General features: G+C 42.4%; 1 long non-coding RNA gene across 4 annotated transcripts; it reads right to left on the bottom strand.

The window, feature by feature from the left end:
- Positions 1-686: 686 nt before the first annotated feature.
- Positions 687-5,604, bottom strand: LOC123086098 (uncharacterized). 4 transcript variants are annotated; one of them, XR_006440434.1, is made up of 6 exons: positions 5,223-5,604; positions 3,870-4,026; positions 2,438-3,716; positions 1,514-2,092; positions 930-1,445; positions 687-839 (listed from the first exon to the last, which is right to left on the bottom strand). It is a non-coding gene; the product is annotated as an uncharacterized lncRNA (long non-coding RNA). The 4 variants fall into 4 exon arrangements; XR_006440435.1 differs by having other exon boundaries at positions 1,514-3,481; positions 3,650-3,716; XR_006440436.1 differs by having other exon boundaries at positions 1,514-3,432; positions 3,650-3,716.
- Between the last annotated feature and the right edge of the window lie 15,283 nt (positions 5,605-20,887).

Below are 20,887 nucleotides of genomic sequence, written 5' to 3'. Positions count from 1 at the left end.
GCAATATATTTTCATTATTCCACTTCACTTGCATCTCCTAAAATATCAGGAATATTGTCTTCAGCTTCCTTCACACAGTACTTGAGCAATTATAGTAAAAAAAATCTTCATTGACTTGTAACCATCCTGCATGAGTACTTCATACAGTTAGCATGAAGGTTTCACATGAAAAATGTAAGAACGTGCAAACATAGAGTACTCCACTTGTAAATTGGATGAACCAATTTTTTACCATTCCATGAGAGCATATTAAAATCAAAAACAAAATAACTCAACACATACTGGAATAAATAAATATTTATTATCTCGATTATAATGATGATAAATAGTTGTATGTATCTTGAATTTAAAAATAGAATAGACAAATATGAACAACCTCCCACAAAAAGGAAAAGCCACTCCTCCCCTCTCACCACACAAGCACATCACACATCCCTTATCCCCACCGCGTTGCCACTGGCATTTTAAAAAAATCAAAAATCTTACTGGCTCATCATGATCATGTTCTACTGAAAAAAAATCTGAGTTTTATGGATATATGATAGTCCTCATTGCAATTAATGTCACTAAATTTCTCAATCCATCAATCATGATCAAGTGCAAAAGTTAATGAATCTAAGTTGAGTGAAATAAGGAAGGATTAAATGAATGAACAAATAAATCGTGCACATGCCTTAATCACTTCTTCTCTACCCGAAAATGGAACCCAATACATTCTGATGCAACATTGCATTGCTCCACGGGAATCAATCAGCCTTCTCACTTGCATTGAGGAGCCCCATTTGGCCATTTATTTCACCGCCGGCCTCAACATCACCCTTGATATCTGTCCGCCAGGTCTGTCATGAAGCCATGCCCACCATGTTTCACTGCATCTTACATTATTCCTCACATAACATAAGTAAGTACTATTGTTGAAGCATGCATACCAATCGTTAGATCGAGCACATCCAAACATTTGCGATCCACCACTTTTTCACCCTCCCCTCTCTCCACGAGACATCTCCCATACCGCATCAACAACACTCCCCTCATCACACGTCCAGCATGGGTCGCCGCCCCTCACGGGAATCAACTGAATATTATAAGGGAAAAACTAAAAGCCTGGAAACATAAACCAATGCATACATCCACAAAATAAGCTCTACTTGATGACAACCAATGATGAAAAGCTGAATTATTTTGATCATATCCAGTCTAATAGGAGATTACATGGGTTGCAAAATCCACAGATAATTGCACAAGGCATTCTAAATTTTTAAATACCACAATTATCACAATAATGAAAATAAAGCTAGGGATATTGAAAAGTGTAAGGCAGTGGCGCTCTATCTCTCCGGTATTGTTCAATGGATAGGGATGCTCCTAGGCATTATTGTTATCTTGAAAGAAAATCCGGCTTGAATGAATTCTTTGGTCATAGAAAGCATCAGAGCTCCTTGAACCTACATATTGCACCCTTTGTGTTAGTCAAGATCGAAAAATAGCTAGGCATTGGTAATCAGGAATGTACCTTTTAATCAAGTTCTTTGCTCCGTTGATGTCTGGGTTGAAGTATTATCCGAGACTAATTAGTTGTAAAAGAATTTGCATCTGCAGACAACGTAAAATACAATAGCAGGAAGCCAGAAGCAAAATAGTTAAGTGCATATAATCAGAGGGATGTTGCCTCCAGAAATCCCTAGCGAGAGACACTGGTCTTCTACCCCACATTACATATGTCAAAAGATAGTACACATAATTTTAACTCATTTAGTTATCTAGCTGACCAGATCAATTGTAAGCATTACGTGGTTCTTATTTCAGTGAAAAGGAATTTCGTTGAATAGTGAACTTAATTGGTATAAAAGAACCATAATATGGGTTGTGCCTAAACCACAAAAGATTTTTATAGGAGATCAGAATAAAATACGTGTAATAACTCACTAAGAATCTTCTCTGTTCTTACTATTTAGGGATACCAACTCTTTGAGTAACAGAGTAATAATAGGACATTGCGTAGCTCAATTCACGTGAACTAGATTGACACACTATTGCTGCAGCCAGAGGTGATATCCAATGCAATGGGTGGGGTGAAATTCTTGACAACAGCCTGCAATCAGGTAATGAAGGACCATTTGATGACTATAAACTTGACAGTAAAGACATCTTCAACCTTTGGAAAATTAGATATGGATCAAAAAAACCTATGGCCTCATCCCGGACATTAATATTAAAACCATCATTTTAGATTTCTGAAGTTGCAACATATTTCATGGAAGTTGCTATATGAAGATAAACCTTACAATCAGAATTTTTTTTTCTCGTACCATATCAATTGGGCATCATGCAATATAACAGAAGATCGTTCAAGTCTATCATGTGTATTTACAAAAAAGAGCAAATATTGCAGTAAATTTTTGTGATGAAATAATATAAAAGAGGTTCTGGAACATACATCTTCATTTCTTCTAAGCCTCGGTAGAAGCATGGTTGCTTGCATTTGAGATGCAAGGAAGAAGAAAACGACATTCCGAAAGGGCACCACATGCCTCACCTGATTGATAAACTCAGAAGCACCTCAACTAACAATTGAAAAAGGTGTCGCCAAATAGAATCTCACATATAAAGCTATAAGCATAAATAACAAGCAAGGCAAAATCAAAAGAAATAACAAATCTGTGAAGCACATTATACTTTTACATTAGATCCTATAGATATTGCAAAGACAAGAGAAATGGTCAGCATGGCAATATTGTCCGATGGTCAAATAATCCCAAAATGATACATTGAGAAATCTATATTGGACTTCCAATTTATAGAAGAATGTGAAAGAAAACTTAGTTAGACTTTTACACAATGCTCATTTAACTTGTGACGGAAAAAATTATGCCATCATAACTCAATTCTAATATATACAACTCCAATGGTGCAGACAACGTTGCTATGGGCTATGATGTATATAAATTGCCCGTATGTTGTATCGGGGGCTTACATATTCTAATGGGTCAATACCAATGGTGGATAACATATACCTTAGGACCCTTTGCACACCAGGTGGCATTGTTGACTTCTTTATAATTAACGCATTGTCGTTAACGCATTGTCGTTCTTCTTCTCCCTGCAGAGCTGGCGGCCGACGGCGATGAGCTCCGCCTTCTTATTCTCACTGTTGCGTCCGTCCTTATCATCCTTGTTGATTGGCTCCATCAACAATCCATTGTTCTTCTCGACCATTCTTTAGCACTCTAGCAACTGTATGGCGAGCTAGTCGTCGTTATTGATGTCGGAGAAGCCAACAAGGCCAAGAGGTTGTTGATGTTCGTGCTCTCCTCCCCATGGTCATTATCACCGCTACTGGGGGTGCCATTAATCAACGACAACCACATTACGAACTCATTCTTCATGTTCATCTCCTCCTCCTAAGTACACTATAGTCAAGGACAACCACGACTATACGAGTGGCAGGAGACATATTAGTTTACCTTCGTGTACTTTTCATCTGTCATAATGAAACTTTGAAACTTATATTCCATTTAATTCTATTTGGCATCTTAAACAATACATGAACAAACTACTCGAGATCAAAGAGTAGCACAGTAAAAATACTACTTACATCTAAGAGAAAGGCTACATCAAGTAGTAGAATATGCATGGCATGTGTGCTAACCTGGTCTGGATGATGTGAGTTAACAATATTGAACCCCTCTTATGTCTATGCTGCCCCTCTCAAACATCTGCAACCAAAAATAGATGAGACCCATATATTAAGACTACAAAAATGAAAGATGAAACATGTAAGGGCATTTGGGCATAGTACAGAAACACGCTGACCAGTCGCTTTGTTTGAGGATCAAGAACAAAACATGAGAGATTCTCTCATCAATTACCTCGGCAGAAGCTTCATACATCTCTGATTTGTCAAGCGCCTTCCACATTCATGCGGCTGAAAAACTTCCCGCTCCCTCCTGCCCCGTCTTGCATTGATGAAGACCCAGGCTGAGCTTTGCTCCGCCGCGCACTCACTTCCGGTCAAGTACGCCAACACTGAAAGGGGGAGATGTTGGAGATTAAGAGGGGATTGAGGAAATGGATCCTCACATCAGTGAGGCGCGCGGTGCATGTGCATCTGTGCCGTGTTTGATCTAGCTACAAAAAAAGGAACATAAGCATATGTCAAAGTAAAAGTAAAATGACCATGTACATTATACCTAAATTATATTCTCTCCTTCCCTAAGTAAATAAATAAATATACTATCTTGCATATCGTCTCACAGGTATTAAGAACCTAGCATTTTCTGCTCATGCATTGGATCTAAAACTTAAATTATGTAAGAAGAACACAGTAAACAAAAAAACAAAAGCTTTTCTAAGTCGGTCTTGCCTTCATTACTATTTCTACCGATGCTTCTAGTTCCAACTTCTTCCTACAATATTGATGCAGTCGTTAAACCCTGCAATATCAGCATCGAAAAATAAATACAGGATAAATAAAAACACAAAAGTAAATCGTTCAAGAGAAATTGCGGTACCAAATTTGAATTTTTCAACACTCAGAGCATGTTCGAACTATTTGTATCACACTGTATACAGAATACAGAACCATGTCATGCATGACGCCGTGCCTTAGCTGTACACTGGCGCCACCTCCTCCATATGTGGTGTTCAGTGGCGCAGGGTACAGGTGTGCGTGTGAGTTAATCATGTGTGAGTGGGGCCTGTGTGCCGGCTGGGTAATGTACTTGGTCTGAACTTGTCACTGAACAAAGGTAAATCTGAATTGAGGACATACAGTTCTGAATTCCTCCTACTGTTTCTCTTCTCTTCTTGCTCAGTCAGGCAAAAAGGAGAGGGACCTGAAGCCACTCCTCGCCTCTCACCACACAAGCACATCACACATCAAACAAAATACAATGAACAAATTGATGGATCGATATGGTTGCTTCACTTTACTTCCTAATAAGTGGATTTCTTTTCCTGAACAAATTGACTGCTGATTTCAGGCAGTAGGATAGATGTTATGCAAGCAAATATATAAACCCGAGAGCACAAGACAAGATCATGCACGTATTGTAAAAGGGAAGATGTGAATTACTACTTAACAACGTATCCAAACGAAGTAGATCGAAGACACACGTACGTACATATACAAATCCGATGAGCAACACCAAAATCACTTAAGTACGCATCCAAATTAACCTTGATGGGGAAGGAAGGAAATTGAGATGGAGAAAGCACCTTACCTTGGCGGTGGCTGGAACAGTCACGACGGCGGCGGCTAGCTAGGTATTCGCGGGCGCTCGCTCTGGAAACGGACGGAGCCCAGGAGGCGTCTCGCCTTGACGCGCGTGGCGGGTTCCTCACGGCGCGGAACACTCCTCCTGCCCAGCGGTGGGGTCGTCGGCCAAGCGGCGTCGGACGGAGTCCACGAGGCCCTCGCCTCGGCGCGCGTGATAGGTTCCTGCAGGCGAAAGGATGGAGCGTCGTACGCTTCGCCGCCGGCGACAAGCTTGGAGGGAAGAGAGGATGGAGCGGCGGCGGCGGGATGGATCTGCGATGGCGAAGGATGGAGGGCGGCGGCGAAGGGATCTGGTGTGCGACTGGTGCGTGCGACTGCTCGCTCGAGGGCAGAAGGCCTCGCTCGTGCGATTCGTTATCGGATTTTTTTTCGCTGGTTAATTTTCACCGGTTTTTTTCGCTGGTTAATTGTCGCCGATTTGTCCGTATCAGATGGGTGCGACAGGAGGTTTTGGCGTGTGGGGGCGGGTTGAGGACTCGGCCCTGAGGGTTTTTCTTGGTTCCACGCGGCTGAGCGGGAGGTGGGAGCAGGTGCCAAAAAAGACCGGGTAAGGTGGAACGAAAATAAAACCCGGAAAGCGACCTACCAACTGAGACATTAGGAGTAGAGATTTTTTTCGCTGGTTAATTTTCACCGGTTTTTTTTCGCTGGTTAATTGTCGCCGATTTGTCCGTATCAGATGGGTGCGACAGGAGTTTTTGGCGTGTGGGGGCGGGTTCGGGACTCGGCCCTGAGGGTTTTTCTTGGTTCCACGCGGCTGAGCGGGAGGTGGGAGCAGGTACCAAAAATGACCGGATAAGGTGGGACGAAAATAAAATCCGGAACGCGACCTACCAACTGAGACATTAGGAGTAGAGATTAAAGGAAGGATTGTTTCTCCATCTTTTTTTGGTCCAATCAATTGTTTTGTGCGTTACCCCTTTTTTTGTACGTCATTTTTTCTTCGTACGCGCCCCGCCAACATGCAAAAAATAAAGTGCTTCACATGGGAATCGAACCCAGCTCCCGCACTAACCAATCCACCTGCCTATTATGTTGTTCAACAAATATGAGGAAGATATGTTTTATACGAGTTAAACAATTTTTAAAAAAAAGTTCAATTAAGGAAACGAATTAATGAAGGAGTAACTTCTGCTGTTATGAGCATAGAAGGAAAGAAAAGAAAAAGGAATGAATTTCATCCTTATTATGAGGCCGACAGTGAAGGAATTAAAGGAAATAATAAAAGATGAAAAACCCATTCTTTATGATAAGGCAGGAAGGGAAGGAATTAATGGAAAGAATTAAAGAAGGAATAAATAAATTTCCCTATTATATACCAGACATGAACAAAGGAATTAAAGTAGAAATAAATTTCGGAAGGAAAGAATAGATTTTGCTAATTATATGAAGCATGAACGGAAGGAATTAAAGAGAAAATAAAATTCGCTGGGAACTAAAATAAGAAATAAAAAATTCACTATTAAGAAATTAACAACACAAAATAAATTCCATTATGGACCGATTAAATATATCATCGGTTGTGCGTGCATAAAAAATTCATTGTGCCTCTACCTAGGAATATATGAGATCACACTAATACATCAAAAACAGACTCGTGGAGGAGATTGTCAAAAATGACCATTTTACTTTTGAATCTTCTGATGATGCTGTTTTTGTTGAATCTCATGTGATGTGCGTGAGAGATGAAAATAGGTATATGCTACTCTACTTTCTACTATTATAGGTGATCCAGTCACTTCCCAGTTATGAATTTATTTGCAAGTGGAAGAAGGTGACGAAGAGAAGTGATGTAGCGACCAGACCTCAAACAATCTGATCTCTGTGCTCCGGTGTCATCCTTGGATCAGTAATGCTGACACCACACAGTACTCGGAGGATTTATAGCAGAGTAGCAATCACACACTTATTACATCGAGTGTCTCAAAAGAGAACTTATTATAATAAATATGGCTTAAGGCCATCTAATAACTATAACAGCGGAAGGCTTGGAAGATAGGTGAGTCCATCACTCCAACGGCATCACTGAGTATAGAACCACGACCTAAAAACTCCTTAATCGTCGTCTGAAAAGTCTGCAACATTAACATTGCAGCCCGAAACGGGTCAGCACATGGAATATGCTGGCAAGGTAACACATAGAGGACACGACTAACCATGATTAGTTTATTACACTCTGCAGAGGTTTGCGCACTTTTCCCCACAAGACTCGATCGCCTCCGTTTGGTTTCTCGCACTACATGGTGTTTGAGAAGACGGATGACCGAGACATAGTTTTTCAGAAGTGCTAGCACCTTACGATCGGGTAGACCGTACCACCTACATCCCCTACATCTGCTAGTCTACCACTGTAAGAGTTCGCACGACTTAGTCAACTATGCTAGAGCCCATAATAGCTTGTGGCTGCACACGGAAGTTTCTAGTATGAATAGTCTCATGATCCCTTTGAGCCTGGGTGGCGGTCCAAAAGAAAATAGGCAAGTCCTGGAATACCCAGGTGCCTCAATCCACCCAGATGTGTATTTAAGTTGCCACCTTAGATAAACCATTAATTAACAATCTCACATCTGTCATGGATATCACTCACCCAATCCACGTCTACTAGCATAGCATGGCATAATAAGCAAACGTAGAAGTAACTCCCAAAGGTTTGATAATAACAGGTAATAGGTACTACCTCATCTACTTCCCATCCCACAATTTAATTAGATCCTAATCATGCAATGTGTGAGGATTGATCTAATGCAATAAAACTGAGTAGTAGAAAAGGTATGATCAAAGTGTTACTTGCCTTGCTGATGATCCGCGAAACCTAACGATTCGAAGTAACAGGCGGCGCACTCCGGGTATTCTATCGCAAACAAACAAACAAGCATACAATAAGTACTCATCTAATGCACAGGTAAAACTCAAATAAGAGATCTAACCAGAAGGTTCGACTTAAGAACTCCGGTTGGCAAAAAGAATTAAATCAAACGAAGCAACGAAAGTCAAACGGTGAAAGAAAACAACTTCGTTCTAGTAATATGGACCCATGGAAAATTTTACAGTAGCAAAATCTTGTTTAAGTTGGTTAAACGGATAGAGGGTTTCGAGACGAAACTCTAGGCGCTTGAATCGCCTGATTCCGATAAACGAGCGAAAAATTATACTAAAGCAAAAATCGGATCAGAAATCGCGATCACAAAAATTGCGGATTTAATTCGAGAAAAAAAAAACGACGAACGCCATTTTTTTTACGATGGCACGGAAAACGAGGCGGCGGCGAACCTCAGGCGACGTGCGGCGGCGGCGCTGGGCGGCGGGCGGCGCTAGGGTTGGGGCGCAGGTGGCTGGCTTCGCCTGGGCCTCCCCCCCGGCTTATAAAGCCTAGTGGGCCGGGAGTCCGGGTCGGACACGGCCCCTAAGTCGGTTCGTTTTTTTTAATTATTCCGCTCAGAAGAAAAATAAAAAGAAATACTAAACGGACTCCAAAAATTCCGAAATAAATTTTCGCGAGCTTCTAAAATCAAGCTGCACAAGGTGAACATTTATTTGGTACCTAAATGCAATTTTGAAAATCGCACATTTTTCCTAAATTCAAATAAAACACAAAAAAACTCCGAAATAAAATCTTATTTGATTTTATTATTAAATCCTCAATATTTCTTTATTTTGGGAAAGTCATTTTATTCCCTCTCTCATATTTTTGTAATAGAAATAATTGATGATAAAATAAATAAAATCAAATGATCCTATTCTCAAAATTTGAGAAAACTCAAATATGAAAATAACAAAATCCCCAATTCTCTCCGTGGGTCATTGAGTTGCGTAGAATTTCTAGGATCAACCAAAATGCAAAATAAAATATGATATGCATGATGATCTAATATATAACATTCCAAATTGAAAATTTGGGATGTTACAAACCTACCCCCCTTAAGATGAATCTCGCCCTCGAGATTCGGGTTGGCTAGAAAATAGGTGAGGGTGGTCTTTGAGCAAATCTTCCTCTCGTTTCCAGGTGGCTTCATCCTCTGTGTGGTGGCTCCACTGAACCTTGCAAAACTTGATAACCTTGTTGCGAGTGACTCGACTGGCAAACTCGAGAATCCTAACTGGTTTCTCCTCGTAGGTCAAATCGTTATCTAACTGAATAGTCTCCAATGGCACTGTGTCTCTCAATGGTATGTCAGCCATCTCCGCGTGACATTTCTTTAACTGAGAAACATGGAACACATCATGAACTCCTGACAATCCTTCGGGCAATTCCAACTTGTAGGCCACTTCTCCCATACGTTCCAAAACTCGATATGGTCCTACAAATCGTGGTGCTGACTTCCCTTTAACTCCAAAACGCTTTGTTCCCCGAAGTGGTGATACTCGAAGATAAGCTCTATCTCCAACTTTGTAAACTGTCTCCTTGCGTTTAGAATCCACATAACTCTTCTGTCTGGACTGGGCTACCTTGAGCCTATCGCGAATCAACTTCACCTTCTGTTCAGACTCTTTAATCAAGTCAGGTCCAAACAACTGGCGGTCTCCAACTTCGTCCCATGACAACGGTGTCCTGCACCTCCTTCCGTACAAAGCTTCGAAAGGGGCCATCTTCAAACTGGTTTGGTAACTATTGTTGTAAGAGAACTCTGCATATGGAAAATTATCGTCCCAACTAGATCCGTAATCTAGCGCACAAGCTCTCAGCATATCCTCCAAAATCTGATTGACTCTCTCGGTCTGTCCATCTGTCTGTGGATGAAAAGCTGTACTGAATTCTAGCCTGGTACCCAAAGTTTCGTGCAACTGCTTCCAGAACTTTGAGGTAAACTGGGTTCCTTTGTCTGATACGATACTCCTTGGAACTCCATGCAGACATACGATCCTGGTCATGTATATCTTTACCAACTTAGCACTGGTATAAGCGGTCTTTACTGGGATGAAATGAGCTACTTTCGTCAATCGATCAACTACAACCCAAATCGAGTCATAGCCTGAACAAGTCCTAGGTAATCCCGTGATAAAATCCATGCCTAGCTTATCCCACTTCCATTCGGGTATCATCGTCGTCGGCGGCCAAGCGGCGTCGGACGGAGTCCACGAGGCCCTCGCCTCGGCGCGCGTGATAGGTTCCTGCAGGCGAAGGGATGGAGCGCCGTACGCTTCGCCGCCGGCGACAAGCTTGGAGGGAAGAGAGGATGGAGCGGCGGCGGCGGGATGGATCTGCGATGGCGAAGGATGGAGGGCGGCGGCGAAGGGATCTGGTATGCGACTGGTGCGTGCGACTGCTCGCTCGAGGGCAGAAGGCCTCGCTCGTGCGATTCGTTATCGGATTTTTTTTTCGCCGGTTAATTTTCACCGGGTTATTTTCGCTGGTTAATTGTCGCCGATTTGTCCGTATCAGATTGGTGCGACAGGAGGTTTTGGCGTGTGGGGGCGGGTTGGGGACTCGGCCCTGAGGGTTTTTCTTGGTTCCACGCGGTTGAGCGGGAGGTGGGAGCAGGTACCAAAAAGACCGGGTAAGGTGGGACAAAAATAAAACCCGAAACGCGACCTACCAACTAAGACATTAGGAGTAGAGATTTTTTTCGCTGGTTAATTTTCACCGGTTTTTTTTCGCTGGTTAATTGTCGCCGATTTGTCCGTATCAGATGGGTGCGACAGGAGTTTTTGGCGTGTGGGGGCGGGTCGGGGACTCGGCCCTGAGGGTTTTTCTTGGTTCCACGCGGCTGAGCGGGAGGTGGGAGCAGGTACCAAAAATGACCGGATAAGGTGGGACGAAAATAAAACCCGGAACGCGACCTACCAACTGAGACATTAGGAGTAGAGATTAAAGGGAGGATTGTTTCTCCACCTTTTTTTGGTCCAATCAATTGTTTTGTGCGTTACCCCTTTTTTGTACGTCATTTTTTTCTTCGTACGCGCCCCGCCAACATGCAAAAAATAAAGTGCTTCACATGGGAATCGAACCCAGCTCACGAGGAAATAGTCTGCCCGCACTAACCAATCCACCTGCCTATTATGTTGTTCAACAAATATGAGGAAGATATGTTTTATACGAGTTAAACAATTTTAAAAAAAAGTTCAATTAAGGAAACGAATTAATGAAGGAGTAACTTCTGCTGTTATGAGCATAGAAGGAAAGAAAAGAAAAAGGAATGAATTTCATCCTTATTATGAGGCCGAAAGTGAAGGAATTAAAGGAAATAATAAAAGATGAAAAATCCATCCTTTATGATAAGGCAGGAAGGGAAGGAATTAATGGAAAGAATTAAAGAAGGAATAAATAAATTTCCCTATTATATACCAGACATGAACAAAGGAATTAAAGTAGAAATAAATTTCGGAAGGAAAGAATAGATTTTGCTAATTATATGAAGCATGAACGGAAGGAATTAAAGAGAAAATAAAATTCGCTGGGAACTAAAATAAGAAATAAAAAATTCACTATTAAGGAATTAACAACACAAAATAAATTCCATTGTGGACCGATTAAATATATCATCGGTTGTGCGTGCATAAAAAATTCATTGTGCCTCTACCTAGGAATATATGAGATCACACTAATACATCAAAAACAGACTCGTGGGGGAGCTTGTCAAAAATGACCATGTTACTTTTGAATCTTCTAATGATGTTGTTTTTGTTGAATCTCATGTGATGTGCGTGAGAGATGAAAATAGGTATATGCTACTGTACTTTCTACTATTATAGGTGATCCAGTCACTTCCCAGTTATGAATTTATTTGCAAGTGGAAGATGGTGACGAAGAGAAGTGATGTAGCGACCAGACCTCAAACAGTCTGATCTCTGTGCTCCGGTGTCATCCCTGGATCAGTAATGCTGACACCACACAGTACTCGGAGGATTTATAGCAGAGTAGCAATCACACACTTATTACATCGAGTGTCTCAAAAGAGAACTTATTACAATAAATATGGCTTAAGGCCATCTAATAACTATAACAGCGGAAGGCTTGGAAGATAGGTGAGTCCATCACTCCAACGGCATCACTGAGTATAGAACCACGACCTAAAAACTCCTTAATCATCGTCTGAAAAGTCTGCAACATTAACATTGCAGCCCGAAACGGGTCAGCACATGGAATATGCTGGCAAGGTAACACATAGAGAGTAATGGAATGTAACAGCTATACTATATGCATATTTGGCTGGTGCAAAGCTCTACGGTTACAGTTTTGCGTAAAGCCAATTTTTCCCTACTTCAAAGGAATAAATTTATTTAACTATCATGGTGGTTGTTAAACATTGAGAATGGTTGACGGCATTCTCAATCCCAATTAAGCATCATCATTAAACATAACTCAACAAAATTAATTTAGAGTAACATGTTGAGATTCACATGATAATCCAAGTACTAGATACTCAAGATGTCTATAACCGGGGACACGGCTAACCATGATTAGTTTATTACACTCTGCAGAGGTTTGCGCACTTTTCCCCACAAGACTCGATCGCCTCCGTTTGGTTTCTCGCACTACATGGTGTTTGAGAAGACGGATGACCGAGACATAGTCTTTCAGAAGTGCTAGCACCTTACGATCGGGTAGACCGTACCACCTACATCCCCTACATCTGCTAGTCTACCACTGTAAGAGTTCGCACGACTTAGTCAACTATGCTAGAGCCCATAATAGCTTGTGGTTGCACATGGAAGTTTCTAGTATGAATAGTCTCATGATCCCTTTGAGCCTGGGTGGCGGTCCAAAAGAAAATAGGCAAGTCCTGGAATACCCAGGTGCCTCAATCCACCCAGATGTGTATTTAAGTTGCCACCTTAGATAAACCATTAATTAACAATCTCACATCTGTCATAGATATCACTCACCCAATCCACGTCTACTAGCATAGCATGGCATAATAAGCAAACGTAGAAGTAACTCCCAAAGGTTTGATAATAACAGGTAATAGGTACTACCTCATCTACTTCCCATCCCACAATTTAATTAGATCCTAATCATGCAATGTGTGAGGATTGATCTAATGCAATAAAACTGAGTAGTAGAAAAGGTATGATCAAAGTGTTACTTGCCTTGCTGATGATCCGCGAAACCTAACGATTCGAAGTAACAGGCGGCGCACTCCGGGTATTCTATCGCAAACAAACAAACAAGCATACAATAAGTACTCATCTAATGCACAGGTAAAACTCAAATAAGAGATCTAACCAGAAGGTTCAACTTAAGAACTCCGGTTGGCAAAAAGAATCAAATCAAACGAAGCAACGAAAGTCAAACGGCGAAAGAAAACAACTTCGTTCTAGTAATATGGACCTAGGGAAAATTTTACAGTAGCAAAATCTTGTTTAAGTTGGTTAAACGGATAGAGGGTTTCGAGACGAAACTCTAGGCGCTTGAATCGCCTGATTCCGATAAACGAGCGAAAAGTTATACTAAAACGAAAATCGGATCAGAAATCACGATCACAAAAATTGTGGATTCAATTCGAGAAAAAGAAAAAAACGACGAACGCCAATTTTTTTTACGACGGCACGGAAAACGAGGCGGCGACGAACCTCGGGCGACGTGTGGCGGCGGTGGCGTCCGGCGGTGGCGGTGGCGGCGGCGGCGCTGGGCGGCGGGCGGCGCTAGGGTTGGGGCGCGGGTTGCTGGCTTCGGCTGGGCCTCCCCCCAGCTTATAAAGCCTAGTGGGCCGGGAGTCCCGGTCGGACACGGCCCCTAAGTCCGTTCGTTTTTTTTAAATTATTCTGCTCAGAAGAATAATAAAAAGAAATACTAAACGGACTCCAAAAATTCTGAAATAAATTTTCACGGGCTTCTAAAATCAAGCTGCACAAGGTGAACATTTATTTGGGACCTAAATGCAATTTTGAAAATCGCACATTTTTCCTAAATTCAAATAAAACACCAAAAAATCTCCGAAATAAAATCTTATTTGATTTTATTATTAAATCCTCAATATTTCTTTATTTTGGGAAAGTCATTTTATTCCCTCTCTCATATTTTTGTAATAGAAATAATTGATGATAAAATAAATAAAATCAAATGATCCTATTCTCAAAATTTGAAAACTGAAATATGAAAATAACAAAATCCCCAACTCTCTCCGTGGGTCATTGAGTTGCGTAGAATTTCTAGGATCAACCAAAATGCAAAATAAAATATGATATGCATGATGTTCTAATGTATAACATTCCAAATTGAAAATTTGGGATGTTACAAACCTACCCCCCTTAAGATGAATCTCGCCCTCGAGATTCGGGTTGGCTAGAAAATAGGTGAGGGTGGTCTTTGAGCAAATCTTCCTCTCGTTCCCAGGTGGCTTCATCCTCTGTGTGGTGGCTCCACTGAACCTTGCAAAACTTGATAACCTTGCTGCGAGTGACTCGACTGGCAAACTCGAGAATCCTAACTGGTTTCTCCTCGTAGGTCAAATCATTATCTAACTGAATAGTGTCCAATGGCATTGTGTCTCTCAATGGTATGTCAGCCATCTCCGCGTGACATTTCTTTAACTGAGAAACGTGGAACACATCATGAACTCCTGACAATCCTTCGGGCAATTCCAACTTGTAGGCCACTTCTCCCATACGTTCCAAAACTCGATATGGTCCTACAAATCGTGGTGCTAACTTCCCTTTAACTCCAAAACGCTTTGTTCCCCGAAGTGGTGATACTCGAAGATAAGCTCTATCTCCAACTTCGTAAACTGTCTCCTTGCGTTTAGAATCCACATAACTCTTCTGTCTGGACTGGGCTACCTTGAGCCTATCGCGAATCAACTTCACCTTCTGTTCAGACTCTTTAATCAAGTCAGGTCCAAACAACTGGCGGTCTCCAACTTCATCCCATGACAACGGTGTCCTGCACCTCCTTCCGTACAAAGCTTCGAAAGGGGCCATCTTCAAACTGGTTTGGTAACTGTTGTTGTAAGAGAACTCTGCATATGGCAAATTATCGTCCCAACTAGATCCGTAATCTAGCGCACAAGCTCTCAGCATATCCTCCAAAATCTGATTGACTCTCTCGGTCTGTCCATCTGTCTGTGGATGAAAAGCTGTACTGAATTCTAGCCTGGTACCCAAAGTTTCGTGCAACTGCTTCCAGAACTTTGAGGTAAACTAGGTTCCTCTGTCTGATACGATACTCCTCGGAACTCCATGCAGACATACGATCCTGGTCATGTATATCTTTACCAACTTAGCACTGGTATAAGCGGTCTTTACTGGGATGAAATGAGCTACTTTCGTCAATCGATCAACTACAACCCAAATCGAGTCATAGCCTGAACGAGTCCTAGGTAATCCCATGATAAAATCCATGCCTAGCTTATCCCACTTCCATTCGGGTATCGACAATGGTTGTAACAATCCTGCTGGCTTCTGATGCTCTGCCTTTACTCTCTGACATACATCACAAACTGCTACATACTCCGCAATATCCTTCTTCATTCCGGTCCACTAGAAAATATCCTTCAAATCCAGATACATCTTGGTATTTCCTGGGTGAATTGAATACGGTGAGTCGTGTGCCTCTTGCAATATCAACTTCCTGATCTCCGAGTCATTGGGCACGTAAACGCGGTCTTCAAACCATAGGGTGTCGTGCTCATCCTCACGAAATCCTTTAGCTTTTTCTTTGCTCAGTTTCTCCTTTATAGCGACAATCTCTTTGTCAGCTTTCTGAGCTTCCTTGATTTTATCCATCAAAGTTGACTGAATCTCCAATGCTGCTACGTAGCCTCTCGGAACTATTTACAAACATAGTTCATGAAGATTTTCTGCTAACGCCTCGGGTATTTCTCCCATTATTAACGTATTGACATGGCTCTTACGGCTTAATGCGTCAGCTACTACATTAGCCTTTCCGGGGTGATAATGCAATTTCATATCATAATCCTTGATAAGCTCTAACCATCTCCTTTGTCTGAGATTCAACTCCTTCTGTGTGAAAATGTACTTCAAACTCCTATGATCCGTGTACACCTCACAATGATTTCCAATGAGAAAATGTCTCCATGTCTTCAATGCATGCACTACGGCTGCTAACTCCAAATCATGCGTGGCATAATTCAACTCATGAGGCTTCAGTTGTCTTGAGGCATATGAAACAACTCTCCCTTCCTGCATAAGCACTGCTCCAAGTCCTCGACGTGAAGCGTCGCAATACACCTCATAATCCTTGGTCTGGTCTGGCAAAATCAACACTGGTGAGGTAACCAAACGTTTCTTCAACTCCTGGAAACTAGCCTCACATTCCTCTGTCCATATGAACTTGGTATTCTTCTTCAACAACTCAGTCATAGGCTTCGCAATCTTTGAGAAATTCTCAATAAATCTCCAGTAGTATCCTGCGAGTCCAAGAAAACTCCGGATCTCTCCAACTGTTGTTGGGGCTTCCCACTTGGTCACGGTTTCAACTTTAGTGGGATCAACTGCTATACCTTCTCCAGATATAACATGTCCGTGGAATCCTACTTCCTTCAACCAAAACTCACGTTTGCTGAACTTGGCATATAATTGATGTTCTCTGAGCTTTCCAAGTATCAAACGCAAATGTTCCTTATGCTCCTCTTCATTCTTCGAATAAACCAGGATATCATCAATGAACACTACGACGAACTTATCCAAAAACTCCATAAACACTTTGTTCATCATGTTCATAAAATAGGCAGGTGCGTTAGTCAGACCAAATGACATAACGGTATACTCATACAGCCCATACCTGGTGGTAAAAGCTGTCTTCGGAATATCCTGTTCTCGAATCTTCAACTGGTGGTATCCTGATCACAGATCGATCTTGGAAAATACCTTAGCTCCTTGCAATCGATCAAACAGATCGTTGATCATTGGTAGTGGGTACTTGTTCTTGATTGTTACTTCATTCAATCCTCGATAATCAACAACCATCCTTAACGATCCATCCTTCTTCTCCACTAGAAGTACTGGCGATCCCCAAGGCGAAGAACTTGGGTGAATATATCCCTTATCCAGTAACTCCTTAATCTGCTTCTTAATTTCCACCAAATCCTTTGCTGGCATCCTATTTGGTCTCTTTGATATTGGCCCTGTGCCTAGCAATAGCTCAATCAAAAACTCAATATCTCTATCCGGTGGCATGCCTGGCAACTCCTCTGGAAATACACCAGGGAAATCCCTTACCACTGGTACTTCCTCCTGCACAACTCATGTTAAGCAATTTACTTGAGTCCTCTTTGGCACATGCCGGGATACATACTTGCTCCTTCTCCCTTCTGGGATGGTAAGCAAAATTGACATACTAGCACATTCAATATTCCCTTCGTACTTTGATAACCAATCCATGCCTAATATCACATCCAATCCTTGAGATTCCAATACTATTAGGTCTGAGGGAAAAACGTAGTTACCAATCCTTAATGGTAACCGATCACACCATAGACTAGCCACATACTCTGCTCCGGGCGAGGTTACTAACATGGGTGACCTAAGGGCTTGGGTTGGTAGGTTATACTTATCCACAAATCCCCTTGAGATGTATGAATGCGATGCACCAGTATCAAAAAGAACGAGTGCAGTAAATGACTTAACCAAAAACTTACCTATTACTGCATCGGGCTGAGCTTCAACCTCCTCCACGCTAACGTGGTTCACTTGTCCCCTGTTAAAAGGGCTCGGCTTCTTCCCAGAACTTCCATTGCTATTTCCATTTTGTAATTCAGGACATTCATTGGCATAATGTCCGGTCTTCGAACACTTAAAACAAGTGACTTGGCTCAAGTCCTTCTTGGCTGGGGTTGAGGGGTTGGTGCGGTTCTGGCCGTTGCTTCCTCCGTTGCCATTACCATTCTTGGTGCCATTGTGATTGTGCGAGCTACCTCCTAAATGGGTATGCTGAAAATGTCCTCCCGGTCTAGGGGTAAAACGTGGCTTCTGCTGAGCTCCTGAATTGTACTTTCCTTGTCCATACTTCCTCTTGCGTTTCTCAATTTGCTGCTGCTTCCCTTCAATCATAAGAGCACGATCTACCAACTCCTGGTAGTTGTTGAAGGTTTCTACCATCAACTGCATGCTCAACTTATCATTCAGTCCTTCCAGAAACTTCTCCTGCTTTGTTGCATCTGTACCGACGTCATCTGGGGCATAACGTGCTAGCTTACTAAATTCCTCCACATACTGGCCAACTGTCCTTCCTCCTTGGCGCAAGTTGCGAAACTCACGCTTCTTCATGGCCATAGCTCCTGCTGAAACATGTGCAGTACGAAAAGCCTGCTGAAACTGGTCCCATGTGACAGTGTCGACATGGAAAGTGGCTGTGAAATTCTCCCACCATGCTGCTGCGGGTCCTTCTAGCTGATGTGCGGCAAACTTCACCTTCTCCGCATCTGTGCATCCTGCTGTGGTCAACTCCCTAGCTGTCCTGCGGAGCCAATCATCTGCTACTATCGGCTCGGTGCTACTGGAAAACACCGGTGGATTCAGCCTAAGAAAACGGGCTAAGTGGTCAATAGGTGGTGGTGTTGGTGGTGGGTTGTTGTTGTTGTTCCCCTGATTCTGATTCTGGACTAGTAACTGCATCAATGTGTTCTGCTGCTGGATCAACTGGGTGAGCTCCGGTGGAAAGGCAAATCCAGGGTCACGTCTCGGAGGCATCTGAGGGTTTAGAAAAGATGAGATATAAGAATAGAGGGGGTCTAAAGAGAAAACACTACCCATATGCACATGAGGCAAAAGCAAACAATTCACTTCAATCAATCAAACAAGGGCATACAATCGATCTAACTATCGCAAAAGTGCTCGGACTACTGTATTTACATGGTGGACTACTACTACTGATGAGGTGGTCTACTAGAAATATTCTTCGGTTGCAGACTCCATGATATCTGCTCCAGCTTCATCAACATAGTCATCATCGCTACTATCTGGTTCCGAGTCGGTGCCGTCGATGATGATGTAGTCTTCCGGGCTAATCTCCTGGGGTTCTGCGTCTTCATCTACTGGCGTAGGGCCTCCCATAAATACTGCTAGCTTCATAGTTAGGTCGGCATTCTTATCCACTAATACTTCAATTTCCTCTTCATAATCTTCACGTGTAGCCTTGAGTTCTTCCTCCAGTTCCTTGATTCTAGTCTTAGCCTTCTTCAGGTCTATCATGTCGGCGCACATCTGGTTCTCCTGTCGTCGAATGTGCTGGTTTAACTCCTGGATAAAAGCTGCAATTGATTTATCCTTCCGGGTGTTGATCATCTCCTAGTGCTCATCTCGGCGCCCACAAATCTGGTAGATAGTATCCTTGAGATCCTTGCGGTAGCCTTCTCCAATGCGTCCCATGGCAATGTGAGCTGCCATGCTCTTTCCTAGACTCCAAGTTGGTGCATCAAAAGAAAATTCTATGGGCTCAGTGACTGGCATGAACGTCCTTCCTGGAACTTGAACTTGAATCATCCAGCGCTCTTCTTCAGGTAAAGTGGCGTTGTAGGTTCCCATGAAGCTTGGTACTCCTATGTTCAGGTATCTAGTGACTTCCTTCAAGTGTCGTCCAAAGGGTGTATCTTCATCCGGTTGTGTGAACTTGTTCCTTGCATCCGCCATCCTAAAGAGTAGAAAAGATGAGAGGTCAGAAGAGGAGAGAGTGAATAGTGATCTAGGTCTTTAGCTTAGTGGTCGTGTCCTACAGTCGGTGTGTGCTCTAATACCATCTCTGTAGCGACCAGACCTCAAACAGTCTGATCTCTGTGCTCCGGTGTCATCCCTGGATCAGTAATGCTGACACCACACAATACTCGGAGGATTTATAGCAGAGTAGCAATCACACACTTATTACATCAAGTGTCTCAAAAGAGAACTTATTACAATAAATATGGCTTAAGGCCATCTAATAACTATAACAACGGAAGGCTTGGAAGATAGGTGAGTCCATCACTCCAATGGCATCACTGAGTATAGAACCACGACCTAAAAACTCCTTAATCGTCGTCTGAAAAGTCTGCAACATTAACGTTGCAGCCCGAAATGGGTCAGCACATGGAATATACTGGCAAGGTAACACATAGAGAGTAATGGAATGTAACAGCTATACTATATGCATATTTGGCTAGTGTAAAGCTCTATGGTTACAGTTTTGCATAAAGCCAATTTTTCCCTACTTCAAAGGAATAAATTTATTTAACTATCATGGTGGTTGTTAAACATTGAGAATGGTTGACAGCATTCTCAATCCCAATTAAGCATCATCATTAAACATAACCCAACAAAATTAGTTTAGAGTAACATGTTGAGATTCACATGATAATCCAAGTACTAGATACTCAAGATGTCCATAACCGGGGACACGGCTAACCATGATTAGTTTATTACACTATGCAGAGGTTTGCGCACTTTTCCCCACAAGACTCGACCGCCTCCGTTTGGTTTCTCGCACTACATGGTGTTTGAGAAGACGGATGACCGAGACATAGTCTTTCAGAAGCGCTAGCACCTTACGATCGGGTAGACCGTACCACCTACATCCCCTACATCTGCTAGTCTACCACTGTAAGAGTTCGCATAACTTAGTCAACTATGCTAGAGCCCATAATAGCTTATGGCTGCACACGGAAGTTTCTAGTATGAATAGTCTCATGATCCCTTTGAGCCTGGGTGGCGGTCCAAAAGAAAATAGGCAAGTCCTGGAAT

The sequence above is a fragment of the Triticum aestivum genome, chromosome 4A (assembly GCF_018294505.1).
Source record: "Triticum aestivum cultivar Chinese Spring chromosome 4A, IWGSC CS RefSeq v2.1, whole genome shotgun sequence".
Classification (NCBI taxonomy): domain Eukaryota; kingdom Viridiplantae; phylum Streptophyta; class Magnoliopsida; order Poales; family Poaceae; genus Triticum; species Triticum aestivum.
This window is presented reverse-complemented; position numbering and strand designations above follow the sequence as displayed.